Source organism: Arachis hypogaea, chromosome 9 (genome assembly GCF_003086295.3).
Source record: "Arachis hypogaea cultivar Tifrunner chromosome 9, arahy.Tifrunner.gnm2.J5K5, whole genome shotgun sequence".
NCBI classification, from domain to species: Eukaryota; Viridiplantae; Streptophyta; class Magnoliopsida; order Fabales; family Fabaceae; genus Arachis; species Arachis hypogaea.
Genome location: NC_092044.1, coordinates 29,475,332 through 29,492,675, shown reverse-complemented (window position 1 = coordinate 29,492,675; position 17,344 = coordinate 29,475,332). Strand labels below are relative to the sequence as shown.

Here is a 17,344-nt window from a genome sequence, read left to right as displayed (position 1 = left end):
TTCCTCTCAGAAGTGTACATAAATTGGTTGTTTGCATCCATCTCAATGAGTTCTCTTACTTCTGCAGGTGTTTTCTTCAACTACAGTGATCCACCTACAGAGCTGTCTAATGAAATTTTGGACATCTCAGACAGACCATCATAGAATACGCCGATGATAGACCATTCTGAGAGCATATCAGGAGGACATCTCCTGATCAGTTGCTTATATCTTTCCCATGTTTCATAGAGGGATTCGCCTTCTCTTTGTCTGAAGGTTTGAACTTTCACTCGGATTTTACTCATCTTCTAAGGTAGAAAGAATTTAGCCAGAAAAGCATTAACCAGCTTTTCCCAAGAGTCTAACCTCTCTTTTGGTTGGGAATCTAACCATATCTTAGCTCTGTCTCATACAGCAAAGGGAAAGAGCATAAGCTTGTAGACTTCAGGATTTACTCCATTGGTCTTAATAATATCACATATTTGCAAGAATTTAACTAAGAACTTATGTGGATCTTCCATTGGAAGTCCATAGAACTTGCAATTCTGTTGTAGAAGAGAGACTAACTAAGGCTTAAGCTTAAAATTGTTAGCTCCAATGGCAGGTACAGAGATGTTTCTGCCATAAAAGTTAGAGGTAGGCATAGTGAAGTCACCCAGAACCTTTCTTCCCTCTCCTTCAGGTTTGGCCATGTCTTCTATTTCTTGTTCAAAATTTTCTGAAAGGTTTCTTCCGGAGTGTTGTGCTTTAGCTTGTTGTAAACTCCTCCTTAAAGTCCTCTCAGGTTCAGGATCAAGATTAAAGAGGGGTTCTTTATCCATGTTCCTGGTCATAAACAATAAAAGAAGAAAAAAAGAAAGAAAGGAAGCTTATATATCTGATTTGAGTATAGAGAGCTCCCACTGAGATGTGAAGAAAGAAGAGAAAGATATAAAAATGAAGATGGAAGAAGGGAGAAGGGAAAGGAGAAGAGTTCGAATAAATAGAAGTAAATAAGAGAAGGATTAGAAATAAAAAAGATAAATAAGAATTACAATTTTTTATTTTATTTATTTATTAATTTTGAAAATAAGGTTAATTAATTAAAAGGAATTAAAAATTAGTTAATGAATTTCGAAAATAGAAGAGAGAGAAGAAGAAGAAGAATTTTTGAAAATTAGAAGAGAGAAGAGTTAGATAGCAAGTTTTGAAAAAGAAGAGAGAGAAAACAACTAGCTAATTAAGAAAAGATTTGAAAGCAAGATAAGATAAGAGATTAGAAAAGATTTGAATTTAAAAATTGAAATTATAAAAAAATGAAAGAAAAGATAAGAAAAGAAATAAAAAAGATTTGAAAAAGATTTGATTTTAAAATTTGAGATTTAGAAAAGATAAGATAAGAATTTGAAAAGATTTGAAAAAGATAAGATTTGAAATTTGATTTTGAAAAAGATTTGATTTTGAAATTTTAAATTTTGAATTTTTGAATTTTCAAAAAGTCACAAGATAAGATAAAAATATGAAAAAGATTTGAATTTTGAAAAGGTTTAATTTTTAAAAATTTTGAAATTTTAAATTTTGCAATTTGAATTTTGAAATTTCAATTTTGAAAATAAAATTTTGAAATTGAATTTTTTAATTTTGAATTTGAAATAAGATAAGATAAGATTTTCAAAAAGATATGACTTTTGAAAAAGATATGGTTTTGAAAAGATTTGAATTTTGAAATTTAAAACTACGATCTGAATTTTTATTAAAAATTTTCGAAAATAATTTTTAAACAAAAATAGAAAAGATTTTTTTATTTTTGAATTTAATGAAGAAAGAGAAAAACAAGTAAAAGACACAAAACTTAAAATTTTTAAGAACAAAACAAAAAAAACAAGAACACTTTGAAAATTGAGAAGAACACCAAGAACAAAACTAATAAAAAAACTTAAAGAACACAAGAACATGCAAAGAACACCAACTTAAAATTTTTGTAAACTAAACACACAATTTTCAAAAATTTAAAGAAAACACACAAGAAGACACCAAACTTAAAGATTGACACAAGATTTAACAAAAGAAACTATTTTTGAAAATTTTTAGAAAGAAAGACTCAAAAATTTCGAAAAACTCGACAAGAACAAAAACAAAAGAATCAAACCAAAAACAAAAATTAAACAAAGAAAAGAATTTTTTTTGAAAAAGTTTTTGATTTTATTATTTTTTTTCGAAAATAAAGAAGAAGAAAATAAAAATAAAAGACTCAAAAAAATAAGAAAATACCTGATCTATGGAACAAGATAATCCGTCAGTTGTCCAAACTCGAACAATCCCCGGCAACGGTGCCAAAAACTTGGTGCACGAATCCTCACACTTTGTATAGCTATACCAGCAAGTGCACTAGGTTGTCCAATAATACCTGAGCGAGTCAGGGTCGATCCCACGAGGATTGTGACTTGAAGCAAGCTATAGTTATCTTGCAGGTCTTAGTCAGGTGAATCAAAAAGTTGTTGGTTTAAATTTGGTTAAAAGCATAAAAGAAATAGTGTATAAAATACTTTGTGAATTTGAAAGGAATCAGTGATAAGAAGATGGTTAAGGATTGGAGTTGCTTTGTCTTTCTGAATTAACTCTGGTCTTACTGTCTCCTTCAAGTGTGAATGATTTCTTCTATGGTAGGCTGTATGTGATCAACCCCGTATAACTGCGGTTATCAATCTCCTCTACTTCACATCAAACGCCGTATGGTCGCGGTCATCCAATCTGAACGAGAGTGAAGCTCTAGCAGTTCATTCTCTTTGGTGATCCTACTCAAAACGCCACAAACAAGGTCGAATCTTCCGGATTAGAGAATGGTGCTTCTTTAGATTCTAGCCTCTTCCACAAAGACCCTAATCTCTCCATAAATTGGCTGAAGTGGTGTCTCGAGAAGTCTCTGACGAAGTCGTGGATTAGCCGTCTGAGAGATGTATAATCAAGCTGGCGATTCGATGCTTTCCAGTCACGTATTCACACGAACCCAAGAAGACACAGGTAGTTGTCAGACACGCTGTCTTGGTCTGATGAATAGAGCTGATTGTCATGAATCATCCCATTCACCATGTTGAAGAACAAATATACATCTTAGAATTAAATCAAACACGGGTTGAAGAGAAACAGTAATACTTTTATTAATTCGTAGAATTCAGCAGGGCTCCTCCTCTCAACCTAGGAGGTTTGGAAACTCATACTGATAGGAAATACAATGGTAAAAATTAAAATATACTGGAAGAGATGGTAGATGATAAACAAGGTTGATCTTCTCCTTTAAATAGTAAACTAATGATTAGTAAGGGTAAAACAGTCTTTTTCGTGCTAAAATCTACCTTTGGGGCCAACTTGGTGAGTGTTTGGGCTGAGCTTTGATGAGATCTATGTGCTAGGAGGTCTCTAAGGCATTGGACACTGGCAAATTACGGACTATTATACATTTCTGGAAAGATCCAGAAGTCAGATTTTTATAGCCGTTGAGAACGCTTCATTTGAACTTCTATTACTCCAGAAAAGCTCTTTCAAGTGCAAGGAGGTCAGATCCGGACAGCATCTATAGTGCTTTCTCTGTCTCTGAATCAGACTTTTGCTTCAGCTCCTCAATTTCAGCTTGAAAATACCTGAAATTTCACAAAAATACACAAACTCAAAGTAGAATCCAAAAATGTGAATTTAATACTAAAACCTATTAAAAATGAATAAAACTTAAACAAAACATGATAAAAAAACTATATGAAAATGATGCCAAAAGCGTATAAAATATCTGCTCATCACACCTCTATGGGAAAATTAAGCTCTAACATGAATCAGCTGAGGATGGAGCATCAAGAGTATTCCACCATCCTCAATGAAATAAGACATGACCAAAGAGTTATGAGGGAAGAACAACAGAGACAAGGGCATGATATTGAAGACATCAAGCGCTCTATTGGATTCTCTAGAGGAAGTGGTAGTCGCCGTCATTAAGGTGGTCCGGTTCTATCACCCCTTGATTTTATGTTATTTTACTGTTTTTCATTATGTTTTATTGTCTGTTCTCGTGTTCTTATTGCATGATCATTTCTATCTATGTCTTGAAGTTATAAAATGTTCCATATATCTCTCACCTTACTTAAAAGAAAATTTTATTTGAAAAAGAAAATTAGGATGCATGAATTTCAAGTTTATCTTAAGAATAGTTCACCAAAAGGCAAGAGCAAAAAGCCAATAACCCTTTAAACCAAAAGGCAAGGGTAAAAGGATCCAATGCTTTGAGCATCAATGGTTAGGAGGGTCTAAAAGGAATAAAATCTTGGCTTAAGCACTTTAAAGGAATAGTGTCCCTAACTATATGCTTGTGGTGTGAATGTGTCAAGTAGAAAGCTTGAGATTGAGCAGTTAAAATCATGATTCAAAGTATAAAAGAGTGTACTTAAGAACTTTGGACACCTATATCTGGGGATTCTGGCAAAGCTGAATCAAAATCCGAAAGGGTTCACCCATTTAAGTGTCTGTGGCATTTATGTATCTGGTGGTAATACTGGAAAACAAAGTGCTTAGGGCCATGGTCAAGACTCTAAAAGATGTGTTCAAGAATAAAAAAAGAACTAAACTAAGAGAGTCAATAATATCATCTTAATTCTAAGTTCCTAAAGAGGCCAATACTTCTGAGTTTCAATAGATAGTGAGATGCCAAAACTATTCAGAAGCAAAAAGCTACTAAGTCCCGCTCATCTAATTGAAACTTAGCTTCATTGAAAAATTTGAGATTTATTATATCGTACTCTTCTTTTTATCCTACTTTGTTTTTAGTTGCTTGGGGACATATAACAGTTTAAGTTTGGTGTTGTGATGAGCGGATATTTTATACGTTTTTTGGCATCATTTTCATATAGCTTTTAGCATGTTATGTTTAAGTTTTATTATATTTTCATAGGTTTTAGTGTAAAATTCACATTTTTGAATTCTACTATGAGTTTTTGTGTTTTATTCTGATTTCAGGTATTTTCTAGTTGAAATTTAAAAGTTTTGACAAAGTCTGATTCAGAGGCAGGGAAAGCGTAGCAGATGCTGTCAGGATCTGACCTCCGTGCACTCAAGGAAGCATTTCTCGAGCTACAGATATCCAAATGGAGAGTTCTCAAGGGAGCAGCTGGCGTCCAACACCCACAAAGGTGTCCCAAGCAGGCGTTCAACACCCAAGAAGCCTCATAGCACGTGGGAGACACTAAAGCTCAGCCCAAACACTCACCAAGTAGACCCTGGAAGTGGATTTTCGCACTACAAGCCTAAGCCTATCATATTTCTGTAATCCTTAGTTATTAGATTAGTATATATAGACAAGAGTTCATTTTGTATTTCTTCGATCAGCATGAGTCACTAGACCTCCTAGGTTAAGGCTAGGAGCCCTGCTGAGTTTTATGGATTAATAAAAGCACTACTATTCTATTTCAATTTGTGTTTGATTTTCTCCTAAGATGTATCTTCTTTCTTTAACCTTATGAATGAGTTGAACTGTCAAAAGTTATCTCTATTCTACATGGGCTCAACGAGCGTCTTTCATCGGATATCAATGAACCACTAGCTTGAGGATACGTCTCTTAGACAGCTAATCCATGACTTCCTTGGGGACTTCTCGAGACATCAGTTCAACCGAGGTATGGAGAGATTAGAGTCTTTGTTGTAAAGGCTAGAATCAAGGCACAACATTCTCTGATCCAGAAGATTCGACCTTGTCTGTGGCATTTTGAGTAGGATCACCAAGGGAATGAACTGCAGGAGCTTCACCCTCATTTAGACTAGATGCGCACTAAACCTGGTGTTCAGCCTAGAGGAAGATTGGCGGCCGCTCAAACCGGCATTGATCACATACAGCCTGCTATAGAAGAAATCATTCACAGTTGGATTCGACAGTAAGAAAGGATTGATCCAGAAGAACAAAGCATCTCTGAAGCCTTACTGAGTAATGTTATCTTTATTTTACTTTTATGCGTTTAGACAACTACAAAACTTTTCTATCTGCCTGACTAAGATTTACAAGATAACCATTATTTGATCCAAGCCGACAATCCTCGTGGGATCGACCCTGACTCACCTCAGGTATTACTTGGACGACCTAGTACACTTGTTGGTTCAGTTGTACAGTGTGTGGGAATTCGTGCACCATTAAGATAAACAAACAAGTAATAAAAGGGCTTAAAAGTATTCAAGCAATTATGAAATGGATGATAGAGGAAAGTTTGTTGCAACGCCTAGAGGACATGAAGTGGAAACATGACAAGCATAGTCCATAAAGCTTAAAAAACTCAAAAAATGTCACAAGGTAAGCTTATGATCCAATTTCACGATTTCTTAATTTCAATGTATTAACAAGGTGACTTAAATTAAAATCAATCATAGCAAGCATCACCTAACAAAAAATGCATCTACTAAAAACAAATTTCCTAACAATAGATAGTGAATTCAAATTACATGGTAGCTACAACATTCAATTTAGAAATCCAAAGAAATTCTTAAAGGCAATGTTATGAGTACTTGTTATGCACAAAATTGAACATGAAGAACTCAATACTAAGTGTTAAATCCACATTTCATGTTATTTATTTGCTCTAATTGGGTGGATTTTATCAACTTTTCCTACACTTATTCAATGAAATAGCTTGATTTTGTAAATTCTCCAAAAATTGTGCTCAAAAGTGAAAACATGCTTTTTAGGCCCTTATTTGCTAAATTTTATTCACTTTGATTCCATTTGATACCTTGATGTGTTTGTTGAGTGATTTCAGGCTTGTAAGACAAAGATTGGATTGAAGGAATGAAGAAAAAAAAAGCATGTAAAAGTGGAGAATTCATGAAGAAATGGAGTTTGGAGCTTTTCAACAAGTGTGCATACGCACAACTATGTGTGCGTAGGCACAGGTGGAAACGTGCAGTCATGCGTACGCACAAGTGGAAAAATCAGCATGTGTGCGTACGTACACGTGTGTGCATGCGCACAGGTCCCAGCACGTGACCCCATTAATGCAATTCGCTGGCAGCGAATTTTGGGCCCCCAGAACCCAATCCAACTCATTTTCTGAAGCTATTTCAACCCTAATTCAAGAGGAGGCAAGGGAGGAGCAATTAGATTTAGATTTTTCCATGTTTTTATCTTAGTTTTCCAAAGAGAGAAGCTCTCTATTCTCTCTAGAATTTAGGTTTTTTTAGCTTAATTTTTTTTAATTTCAGTCTTTAAATCTTGTTTTAATGTAGTTACATTTATGTTTTCATGCTCTCTTGTCTTAATTCTCTTAGCTCTTCTTCTTAATTTCTCATTTATGTCACTTTTTATTTTATGAACACTCTTGTAAACCTTAATTTTCATTCAATGCAATTTAATGTTTTTATGTGTATTGTTATTTAATTGAGGAGTTATTATTATTTTCTTGCTTTGGTAATTAGATTTTATTTTTAATGCAATTTAATATTATTTTATTTTTATGCACACTGGTGCGCGAAATTGTGAACAATACTTTTTCACAACTCTCATAATCCCCGGTAATGGCTCCAAAAACGTGGTAGCTCAATACCATGGCATTACACAACTTCGCACAACTAACCAGCAAGTGCACTGGGTCGTCCAAGTAATAAACCTTACGTGAGTAAGGGTCGATCCCACGGAGATTGTTAGTATTGAAGCAAGCTATGGTCATCTTGTAAATCTTAGTCACGCAAACTCAAATGGATATAGTGATGAACGAAAATAACACAAAGGTAAAGATAGAGATACTTATGTAATTCATTGGTAGGAACTTCAGATAAGCGTATGAAGATGCCTTCCCTTCCGTCTCTCTGCTTTCCTACTGCCTTCATCCAATTCTTCTTACTCCTTTCCATGGCAAGCTCGTATAGGGTTTCACTGTTGTCAGCAGCTACCTCCCATCCTCGCAGTGAAAACTAATGCTCATGCACTCTGTCACAGTGCGGCTAATCACCGGGTTGGTTCCCTCCCCTACCGAAATAGAATCACTCTTTTGCGTCTGTCACTAACGCCCAGTAGGTTACAGGTTTGAAGCACGTCACAGTCATTCAATCATTGAATCCTACTCAGAATACCACAGACAAGGTTTAGACCTTCCGGATTCTCTTGAATGCCGCCATCAGGTCCTGCCTATACCACGAAGACTCTGATCTCACGGAATGGTTGGCTCGTTTGTCAGGCGAGCACTCGGTTGTCAGGCGATCAACCATGCATCGTGCAATCAGGAATCTAAGAGATATTCACCAAGCCTCAAATGCTTGTAGAACAAGAGTGGTTGTCAGTCACTTTGTTCATGAGTGAGAATGGTGATGGGCATCAATCATCACCTTCATCAAGTTGAAGAACAAGTGATATCTTGGAACAAGAACAAGCAGAATTGAATGGAAGAACAATAGTAATTGCATTAATACTCGAGGTACAGCAGAGCTCCACACCTTAATCTATGGTGTGTAGAAGCTCCACCGTTGAAAATACATAAGCATAAGGTCTAGGCATGGACGAATGGCCAGCCTCCCAATGATCTAAGAACTAAAATGTCCAAAGATGATCTAGAGATCTAAAGTGATCAAAAGACCCCAATACAATAGTAAAAGGTCCTACTTATAGAAAACTAGTAGCCTAAGGTTTACAGAAATGAGTAAATGACAGAAAAATCCACTTCCGGGCCCACTTGGTGTGTGCTTGGGCTGAGCAATGAAGGAATTTCGTGTAGAGACCTTTTCTGGAGTTAAACGCCAGTTCTCATGCCAGTTTGGGCGTTTAACTCCAAATTTTATGCCAGTTCCGGCGTTTAACGCTGGAATTTCTGTAGGTGACTTTGAGCGCCGGTTTGGGCCATCAAATCTTGGGCAAAGTATGGACTATTATATATTGCTGGAAAGCCCAGGATGTCTACTTTCCAAAGCCGTTGAGAGCGCGCCAATTGGGCTTCTGTAGCTCCAGAAAATCCACTTCGAGTGCAGGGAGGTCAGAATCCAACAGCATCTGCAGTCCTTTTTGGTCTCTGAATCAGATTTTTGCTCAGGTCCCTCAATTTCAGCCAGAAAATACCTGAAATCACAAAAAAACACACAAACTCATAGTAAAGTCCAGAAAAGTGAATTTTAACTAAAAACTAATAAAAATATACTAAAAACTAACTATATCATACTAAAAACATACTAAAAACAATGCCAAAAAGTATACAAATTATCCGCTCATCACACACCAAGTGTTTGATAAAATGCTTGGCTTATTTTTTACTTAGTTTTTCCTCACTCTTGGCTTGGAATTGAGGACTTTGGTGACTTTGAGTCATTGATGTCCATTCTTGATTGATATATTAGAGTAGTTAGTTGATTTGGTTTCCACTAACTCTAAGACTTCCAGTAATAGAGTTGGCTAGAATTTGTGGATTGAGATCAACTATGCCTATTTGACTTATCCTCGATGTTAGGGTTGACTAAATAGGATTAACTCTTCATCATAATCATCATTTATTTGTGGTCAATGGCTAGGATAGATAACCTTGACCCTCAATCCTTGCCAAGAGGTTTCCTAGGATTTGAATTCCCCTTTTCTTTGATTAATTGCCTTGGATATAATTTCTTCGATATTTAGTTATTGCATGCTTACTTAATTTCTTGCTATTTACATTTCTTACCCCTTGCCATCAATCTCATTCCCCTATAGCCAATAATTGAGCACTTCATTTGCAACTCTTAGGGAAGACAACCTGGGACTTAAAACTCCTGACTATTTTGTATTGATTGTGACATCTTTGAATTAAAATTTGATAGATGTTAGTCAATTGTTTGGTTTGGACTATACTTGCAACGGAGATACTCTATCTTGAGAAATTCCAAACCTGCTTTTGGCATGCACCACTAAGCAACAATTTATAACCTTAACAAAGAAGTCCAACAATAAACAGCAACAACAATGATGCTAAAATAGCTTCCATTCAGTAATCAGCAGCAATATCTCAATAGAATCAGCAAATCAAAGTAATAATCCAACACTTAGTACCAAAATAGAAAATTAAACTAACTAACTAAATAACTAACTAACTAACTAACTAACTAACTAACTAACTAGATGAGAGTATGGTGGGTGGTGGATGATAGTGGTGGATGGTGGTTAGGGGAGGGAAAGAAGAGAGGGGAAGAGAAAAGAAAAGAAGAAATGTAGAGAAGAGGAGAAAAGAAGAGTATGTGAAATAGGGGAGGAGGTCACGCGTACGCGTGGGACTTGCGAAAATGGGATCGGCACGTACACGTTTGGCAGGCATACGCGTGAGAATGAGAAAATGGAAGGCGACGCGTACCCGTTGGTCACGCGTACGCGTGATGGGCAGGTTTGAAAATTTTGCGTGTACGCACTTATGCATGCGAATGCTCTGGGCAAGGGCGTGGTGGGAAGGTGTGCGTAAGCACAAAAGGGCATTTTTTTGGGAAAATAAAACGGCAAAATTTAACGCCCAATTCGACATCTGTGCGTACACACACAGGTCCGTGCGTACGCACAAGAAGCAAAAAGAAGGAGACGCGAACACACAGGGGTGTGCGAGCGCTCCCAACAGAATGTGTGCAAGGGGGTGTGTGTACGCACAGTTTGGTGTGTGCGCACAAGATACATAATTTGGGGTTGGTGCGCGTACGCACAGGTGTGTGCACACGCACATGCTCTGTTTTTTCCAAAAATGTTAGTGCCTTCAAGGCATCAAACACGACATCCAAAATAGCTTTTCAACCCCAAAACATATTATTCCTCAAAACCACATGATCAAAATAAAAATGCAACTAAACTAAGCCTAGAATTCAATTAAACTAAGCAAACTAAGAAAAATAAAATGCACTAAACAAAAGCTAAAAGAAGAAAAGAGTTAGAAGGATGTTACCATGGTGGGGTGTCTCCCACCTAGCACTTTTATTTATTGTCTTTAAGTTAGACAAGAATATAACACCATTGCAATTTCCCGACAACAGCACCAAAAACTTGATAAAAAATTAGTGTTGATCTAGAATTTCACCAAAAAGAATTTCTTTGTTGCTAGTATAGTCCAAACCAACAATTAACTCTCAATCAAAGTTTAATTCAAGAATTGTCACAATTTAAACCAAATAACCGAGAGTTTAAATTCCAGGTCGTTCTCCCTAGGAATGCAATGAAATGCTCAATTAGTGGCTATGGAGAAATAGGAGTTTGATGGCATGAGACAAGAAATGTAAATAGCAAGGAATGAAACAAGCATGCAAGGAATGAAACTTAAAGCAATAAAGCAAAAGAAAGGAAAATTGAAGTGCTAAGAAACCTCTTGGCAAGGAATGAGAGTTAAGGTTACCTATCCTAACCATTGACCACAAACATATGATGATTATGAAGAGTCAATCCTACTTAGTCAACCCTAACATTGAGGATAAGTCAAATAGGCATAATTAATCTCAATCCATAAGTCTTAGTCAACTCACTAATTAGCTTAGTGAAAGACTAGCGTCAATGGAAACTAAATTAACTAACTACCCTAATATATCAATCAAGAATGGACATCAATGACTCAAGGTTACCAAAGTCCTCAATCTCAAGCCAAGAGTATGAAAAACTAACCCAAGCATTTTATCAAACACTTGGTGTGCATGGAAATAAAAGCATATTAAATTGCAATAAAAATAAAATCTAAAACTACCAAATGCAGCAATATAATAATAGCAACTCAATTAAATAACAATAAATATAAAAACATCAAATTGCATTAAATGAAAATTAAAATCAATAAAGGTTCATAAACATAAAAGTGGTAAAATTGAGAAAATAATAAAAGAAATGAAGAGGATCAAGACAAGAGAGCATGAAAAACATAAATAAAACTATACTACAACAAGAATTAAAGATTAAAATTAAAGAGAAATTAACTAAGAAAACCTAAATTCTAGAGATAAGGGGGAGCTTCTCTCTAGAAAACTACCTAAAACATGATAAAACCTAAACCAAATTGCTCTCCCTTCATTCTTCTTCACTTTGGCTTGAAATAGCTTTATAAATGAGTTGGACTGGGTTTTGGAAGCCCAAAATTCGCTCCCAGCAAATTGCAATTAATGAGCTCACATGACAAGGGTCACGCGTACGCATGACTTGACAAAATTCACCCTCACGCATACGCGTGCGCGTCGCCATGAGCTCACACCTATGTGTACGCACGCATCACTGTGTGTACGCATGGCTGCTGAAACTTCTAAACTCCATTTCTTCATGGTTTCTTCTCTTTTGCATGCTCTTTTCTCACTTCTTCAACCCATACTTACTTTAGAAACTTGAAATTACTTAGAAAACACATCAAGGGATCAAATGGGATTAAAGTGAATGGAGTTTATTAATTATTAGGCCTAAAAAACATTTAGCATGTTTTTTACTTTCAAGCACAATTTAGGAAGAAATCATGAAACTATGCTATTTCAATAGATAGACGCAAGAAAAGTTGATTAAATCCACCCTAATAGAGCAAATAAATATTATGAAATGTGGATTTATCAGTATGCATGACCTTGCTTTTGTGCATGCGCATAATATGCGTACAAAACTTTTTCACTTTTGTAACACCCCTCACGCGTACGCATGGCATGACCTAAATTTTTTGCAACTTTTGCAGAATTTAGTTTTTAACCCTAAACTTTAAACACGCATAACTTTTTTGTTAAAAATTATTTTTCGTCCGTTCTTCAAATGTCATTGATGAGCGAATAATTTGTACGCTTTTTGGCATTGTTTTTAGTATGTTTTTAGTATGATCTAGTTAGTTTTTAGTATATTTTTATTAGTTTTTAGTTAAAATTCACTTTTCTGGACTATGAGTTTGTGTGTTTCTCTGTGATTTCAGGTATTTTCTGGCTGAAATTGAGGGACCTGAGCAAAAATCTGATTCAGAGACTAAAAAGGACTGCAGATGCTGTTGGATTCTGACCTCCCTGCACTCTAAGTGGATTTTCTGGAGCTACAGAAGCCCAATTTTCGCGCTCTCAACGGCTTTGGAAATTAGACATCCTGGGCTTTCCAGCAATATATGATAGTCCATACTTTGCTCAAGATTTGATGGCCCAAACTGGCGTTCAAAGTCACCCTCAGAAATCCCAGCGTTAAACGCCGGAACTGGCACCAAAATGGGAGTTAAACGCCCAAACTGGCACCAAAGCTGGCGTTTAACTCCAAGAGGAGTCTCTACACGAAAATGCTTCATTGCTCAGCCCAAGCACACACCAAGTGGGCCCGGAAGTGGATTCTTATGTCATTTACTCATCTCTGTACACCTTAGGCTACTAGTTCTCTATAAGTAGGACCTTTTACTATTGTATTGACATATCTTGGTAGCTACCTTTGTTCTTATGCTATCTTAGATCATTGGGAGGCTGGCCATTCGGCCATGCCTAGACCTTGTTCTTATGTATTTTCAACGGTGGAGTTTCTACACACCATAGATTAAGGTGTGGAGCTCTGCTGTACCTCGAGTATTAATGCAATTACTATTGTTCTTCTATTCAATTCCGCTTGTTCTTGTTCTAAGATATCACTTGTTCTTCAACTTGATGAATGTGATGATCCGTGACACTCATCATCATTCTCACCTATGAACGTGTGACTGACAACCACCATCGTTCTACCTTCGACTGGGTGAATATCTCTTGGATTCTTTAACCGGAATCTTCGTGGTATAGGCTAGAACTGATGGCGGCATTCAAGAGAATCCGGAAGGTCTAACCTTGTCTGTGGTATTCTGAGTAGGATTCAATGATTGAATGACTATGACGTGCTTCAAACTCCTGAGGGCGGGGCGTTAATGACAGACGCAAAAGAATCACTGGATTCTATTCCGGCCTGATCGAGAACCGACAGATGGATAGCCGTGCCGTGACAGGGTGCGTTGAACATTTCCACTGAGAGGATGGGAGGTAGCCACTGACAACGGTGAAACCCTTGCTTAAGCTTGCCATGGAAAGGAGTAGGAAGGATTGGATGAAGACAGTAGGAAAGCAGAGAGACGGAAGGGACAAGCATCTTCATACGCTTATCTGAAATTCCTACCAATGAATTACATAAGTATCTCTATCTTTATCTTTATGTTATATGCGTTTATCACCATACCCATTTGAGTTTGCCTGACTAAGATTTACAAGGTGACCATAGCTTGCTTCATACCAACAATCTCTGTGGGATCGACCCTTACTCGCGTAAGGTTTATTACTTGGACGACCCAGTACACTTGCTGGTTAGTTGTGCGAAGTTGTAGTGATCACAATTTCGCGCTACCAAGTTTTTGGCGCCGTTGCCGGGGATTGTTCGAGTATGGACAACTAACGGTTCATCTTGTTGCTTAGATTAGGTATTTTTTTCTTCAGAGTTCTTAAGAATGAATTCTAGAGTTTCATGATGATCTGTTGAAATCTGGCTGGCTGTGAAGCCATGTCTAATTTCATTGGACCGAGGTTTCAACTTATCATCACAAGAGCTTGTTGATTTCTATCAATCTTGCTATTGGAGCAGTGATCTGCTAAGGCTTGGCTGGCCATTGGCCATGTCTAGTGTTTTGGACCGAAGCTTTCCTTGAAAGCTTGGCTGGCTGTAAAGCCATGTCTAATTCCTGGACCGGAGTCTTAGACTAGCATTGCACTGATTCCTGGAATTCTCATTAAGAATTTTGATACCTTTATTTTCTTTTTCCACTTAATTTTCGAAAAAGCAAAAAAAAATTACAAAATCATAAAAACAAAAAAATATTCTATGTTTCTTGTTGAGACACTAGTCTCATGTTAAGTTTGGTGTCAATTGCATGCATTCATTCATGTGTCTTAAGGATCTTCAAATAATTCTTGATGATTTCTTACTCTAATCTTTGAATTCTCTTGACTTGAGTGTTTTGTGTGTCTCATATGCATTCTCATTAGTGTCAGTAGTATACAAACTGCTAAGTTTGGTGTCTTGCATGCATTGTTATTTGATTCTTGTTGCATTTTGATTTTTCCTTATTATAAAAAAAATCCAAAAATATTTTTAATTTGTGTCTTCTCAAGTCAACAATACAGAGAATTGAAGATTCAGAATATACAGCAGAGGAATTACACAGAAAAAGCTGGGTGTTCAAAACGCCCAGTGAAGAAGGACAGACTGGCGTTTAAACGCCAGCCAGGGCACCTGGTTGGGCGTTTAACGCCCAAAAGGGTATAGTTTTGGGCGTTAAACGCCAGAATGTGCACCATTCTGGGAGTTTAACACCAGGATGGCACAAGAGGGAAGATTTTGTTTTTAATGCAGATTTTTTTTTCAGTTTTCAAACTTTTACACAATCAAATCTTTTTCAAATCATATCTTTTCAATCAAATCTTTTTCAAAATCAATTTCTCTCTATTTTTAAAAATACTTGCTATCAATCAATGATTTGATTCAACATTTTAAGTATGTTGCCTTTTCTGTTGAGAAAGGTTTAATGTTTGAATCATATCTTTTCTTGTTAGCCAAGTTTTTAATTTTCAAAATCAAATCTTTTTAAAATGTTTTTCAAATCATATCCTCTCAATCACACTTTTTTTAACTAATCATATCTTCTTAACCACATCTTTTTCAAAATAGTTTTCAATCAAATCTTTTTGATTTCTAATTTCAAACTCTTTTTCAAAAATCACTTGATTTCTTTCCCACTTTTATTTTCGAAAATTAATTAGTGTTTTTCAAAATGTTTTCAAAATCTTTTACTTGATTTTCGAAAATTACTTCCCTTCTTCTCACATCCTTCTATTTTATGGACTAACACTATTCCTAAATGCAAAATTCGAACTCCATCTTCTTTGAATAAAGTTCGAATTTTCTACTTCTGTCTTCTATTTTTCTTTTCCTCTGACACCTCAAGGAATCCCTATACTGTGACATAGAGGATTCCACATTTTCTTGTTCTCTTCTCTTTCTTATGAGCAGGAGCAAGGACAAAAGCATTCTTGTTGAGGCTGATCCTGAACCTGAAAGGACCTTGAAGAGAAAACTAAGAGAAGCTAAGGCACAACTCTCTGTAGAGGACCTAACCGAATTCTTCAAAGAAGAAGAACCTATGGCAGCCGAAAACAACAACAATGCCAACAATGCAAGGAAGGTGCTGGGTGACTTTACTGCACCTACTCCCGACTTTTATGGGAGAAGCATCTCTATCCCTGCCATTGGAGCAAACAACTTTGAGCTTAAGCCTCAATTAGTTTCTCTAATGCAACAGAATTGCAAGTTCCATGGACTTCCATTGGAAGATCCTCATCAGTTTTTAGCTGAATTCTTGCAAATCTGTGACACTGTCAAGACTAATGGGGTTGACCCTGAGGTCTACAGACTTATGCTATTCCCTTTTGCTGTAAGAGACAGAGCTAGGACATGGTTGGACTCTCAACCCAAAGAAAGCCTGGACTCTTGGGAAAAGCTAGTCAATGCCTTCTTGGCAAAGTTCTTTCCACCTCAAAAATTGAGTAAGCTTAGAGTGGAAGTCCAAACCTTCAGACAGAAGGAAGGAGAATCCCTCTATGAAGCTTGGGAAAGATACAAACAATTAATCAGAAAGTGTCCTTCTGATATGCTTTCTGAATGGAGCATCATAGGTATTTTCTTTGATGGTCTCTCTGAACTATCCAAAATGTCTTTAGATAGCTCTGCTGGAGGCTCTCTTCATTTGAAGAAGACGCCTACAGAAGCTCAAGAGCTGATTGAAATGGTTGCAAATAACCAATTCATGTACACTTCTGAAAGAAATCCTGTGAACAATGGGACTAGTCAGAAGAAAGGAGTTCTTGAGATTGACACTCTGAATGCCATATTGGCTCAGAACAAAATATTGACTCAACAAGTCAATATGATTTCTCAAAGTCTGTCTGGAATGCAAAATGCACCAATCAGTACTAAAGAGGCTTCATCTGAGGAAGAAGCCTATGATCCTGAGAACCCTTCAATGGAAGAGGTGAATTACATGGGAGAATCCTATGGAAACACCTATAATCCTTCATGGAGAAATCATCCAAATTTCTCATGGAAGGATCAACAGAGACCTCAACAAGGTTTCAACAATAATAATGGTGGAAGAAACAGGTTTAGCAATAGCAAGCCTTTTCCATCATCTTCTTAGCAACAGACAGAGAGTTCTAAGCAGAATACCTCTGACTTAGCAACCATGGTCTCTGATCTAATCAAAACCACTCAAAGTTTCATGACTGAAACAAGGTCCTCCATTAGAAACTTGGAGGCACAAGTGGGACAGCTGAGCAAGAAAATTATTGAACTCCCTCCTAGTACTCTTCCAAGCAATACAGAAGAAAATCCAAAAGGAGAGTGCAAGGCCATCAACATGGCCGAATTTTGGGAGGAAAGAAAGGCAGT

The 17,344-nt window shown here is 36.6% G+C and overlaps 1 non-coding gene across 1 annotated transcript; it reads right to left on the bottom strand.

Annotated features, from left to right (window-relative positions):
• Positions 1 to 16,445: 16,445 nt before the first annotated feature.
• LOC112713947 (small nucleolar RNA R71) lies at positions 16,446 to 16,553 on the bottom strand. The gene has a single exon (XR_003158906.1). It is a non-coding gene; the product is annotated as a small nucleolar RNA R71 (small nucleolar RNA).
• Between the last annotated feature and the right edge of the window lie 791 nt (positions 16,554 to 17,344).